Source organism: Rutidosis leptorrhynchoides, chromosome 10 (genome assembly GCF_046630445.1).
Source record: "Rutidosis leptorrhynchoides isolate AG116_Rl617_1_P2 chromosome 10, CSIRO_AGI_Rlap_v1, whole genome shotgun sequence".
In the NCBI taxonomy this organism is placed as follows: Eukaryota; Viridiplantae; Streptophyta; class Magnoliopsida; order Asterales; family Asteraceae; genus Rutidosis; species Rutidosis leptorrhynchoides.
In genome coordinates this window covers 301,288,148-301,291,532 of record NC_092342.1, presented here as the reverse complement: position 1 = coordinate 301,291,532, position 3,385 = coordinate 301,288,148, and positions in this window count along the sequence as shown.

Here is a 3,385-nt window from a genome sequence, read left to right as displayed (position 1 = left end):
GAGTCTCCCATTTTTCAATGGCCTCAATTTTAGCTGGATCAACCTGAATTCCTTTGCTACTAACAACGTGGCCAAGAAATTGCACTTCTTTCAACCAAAATGCACACTTAGAAAATTTGGCGTATAACTGTTCTTTTCTTAACAATTCTAATACCAACCTTAAATGCTGCTCATGCTCTTGCTCATTTTTGGAATAGATAAGAATATCGTCAATGAAAACGATAACAAACTTATCTAGATACGGACTACAAACTCGATTCATAAGGTCCATGAATACAGCTGGCGCATTCGTCAATCCAAACGGCATGACCAAAAATTCGTAATGACCGTAGCGTGTCCAGAAAGCAGTTTTTGGAATATCTTCTTCTTTGACGCGTAGTTGATGATAGCCCGATCTTAGGTCAATTTTCGAATAAACACATGATCCTTGCAGTTGATCAAATAAGTCGTCAATTCTCGGTAGTGGATACCGATTCTTGATAGTTAACTTATTTAATTCACGGTAATCTATACACATTCGGAAGGATCCATCTTTCTTTTTGACAAATAAAATCGGAGCTCCCCACGGTGAAGTGCTCGGTCGAATGAAACCACGGTCCAGTAATTCTTATAACTGGCTTTGTAACTCTTTCATCTCAGATGGTGCAAGTCTGTATGGAGCACGAGCCACTGGTGCAGCTCCTGGTACTAGATCTATTTGAAATTCTACAGATCTAAATGGAGGTAATCCCGGCAACTCTTCCGGAAAGACTTCAGGAAAATCTCTTGCCACAGGCACGTCGTTGATGCACTTCTCTTTTTCTTTCGTTTCGACTTTATTAACATGTGCTAGGATAGCATAGCACCCTTTCTTCAAGCACTTTTGGGCTTTCAAACAGCTAATGAGTTTTAGCTTTGAGTTACCCTTCTCTCCATAAATCATTACTGGCATTTTATGTAACGACCCGCACTTTTTCGATCATACTATACTTATAAGATTAATATTTACATAAATTAAACCTTGCCAACATGATAAGCAATCCAAATTGTCGAGACTTATATTTCCGAAAAGAGTTTTACACAACGTTTGACCGTCTAGTTTGACCGATGATATCACGAACTATACAATATATGATAATTATACGTTTGTGTATATAAATGTATATATACATATTTAACATGATTAATAAATGTTTTAATATCTCATTTTATATTAATAACAACAAGTTATATGTGTATTTTGAAACTACTAACTTAAGTTTTCAAAACGATAACAATACGTAACGTTATTTGACATATATACTTAAGACTTATAATGTTATACATATATTGTATAAGTAATGTATTTAATTACTTTTAAAGAACTTAAATACATAAAACCATATAAGTGTATTCACAAAAGATAGCTATATTTGAATCCTCATTTCATTTTTCACAAAATTTCTATACGTATACCTAGAGTATTTGTACTCGTATCATACCTAGCTCCTATACGTATTTACTAATAGTAAATACACATCAAAATCACCACCTAACCAGCCATTATTCATGCCCTTAGAGCTAGGTAATTACTTTTGGATGATTACTTGACTAATTAACAAAAATACAAACTAAAATTTTGTCATGTTATCCTTAAAGATCACATTTTTAGGAGTATATATGTATCATCATTTTTGATTCATTTTTACTTCAATCTCTTAACTAAAAACACACACTCTTTCTTACTCTCTAAACTCCATAACAATCCAGCAAAGTTCCATAAAGATCTAGCTTCAAAAACCATACTAAAACACCATAAGAAAACCATACAAAAACACTTCAAGAAAACCTTCCAAGAACACCAACTTACTTCTAATCTTTCATCCACTTCTATCACCCTTTTGATTCTAGCTTCTTACTCCTCTTTTACAGCAAACTTATCCAAGGAACTTGAGGTAGAATCTATGTTCATAACCTTATTCGATTCATATATATATAGCTATCTTATTTTGTGGTACAAAAGTTTAACAACAAGAACATAGTTTGAATGTTTTCAAACTTGTTTGCAAACTAAATAGATCCTTCTAACTTAACTTTTAAAATACTTCAAGACCTGTAATATAACTTATGTATATGCTAATTTAACAAGGTAAAACTTGGTTTTTCAAAGTATAAGTATTTTTAGAAAAATGGTCATTAAATGATTTTGTTGTAACAAAAATGTTTAACTTCATATGTTTCACTAATGTTTCACTTATGCCGTATGATTTTGAATACAAACCAAGGTATTTACAGTTCATAGTCTTAAAGAAGAACTCGATCCAAGAAGATGGCAATTTGAATCAATGAAAACGGATTTGTAACGAAGAAACTATGACCGAAACAAAATTGGTTATCCTAGATCATTTCAACTACGGGATCAATTGGAAAAAAATGATATAAATCACATATTTCTAAGATAACATGATATTTTATATATATGTACTTATAATTCAATTTTATATGGTTCAGGATCACCCGTAAACAACACGAGAAGATTAATCATAAGATCCCATGATTGTACGCAACACGTCATTTGACAACACCGGTACTTTATGTACGCAACACGTCATTTGACAACACCGGTACCATGGGTCAAGATTAATCTCGACCAATACATATACGATGGGGTTTTATTTATTTCGTTGGGGGTTTTGTTTATTGCGGGTATATTAAACATCTAAAAATGAACCATTAAAAATTGAATTACTAACATCGGAATGCTAACTACGGACTAAGGAAATATTCAAAATATTAAAAGTATAACAAGTATATATATATATAACGTTTGTTTTAAAATGAAAACATATTGATATATTATATATGGATAGGTTCGTGATATCAACCGGAAGACCGAGTCAAAATATATATATCATCAAGACAAGAGTGAGTATATAGTCCCACTTTTAAACTCTAAATATTTCGGGATGAGAATACATGTATTTTATGTTTTACGATATGGACACAAGTAACTGAAAAATATGTTCTACGTTGAGTTGTACCACTGGCATACTTCCCTGTAGCTTGGTAACTAATATTTACAGCGGTAATGTAAACGCGAATCCTGTTGATAGATCTATCGGGCCTGACAACCCCAATCGGACTGGACGACCAGTATTCAACGGTTGCACAGTACTTCGTTTTGTGACTACACTTGGTACGGTGTAGTAAGATTTCATATTAAAGGGAATATGCGACGTGAAAATGTTAAGTATGGTTATCAAGTGCTCAACCACTTAGAATATTTTTATTGAAATGTTTATATACGAAATCTTGTGGTCTATATATATATATTGCTGCGCACTAAACCTATATCTCACCAACTTTATGTTGACGTTTTTAAACATGTTTATTCTCAGGTGATAATTAAAGCTTCCGCTGCATTATG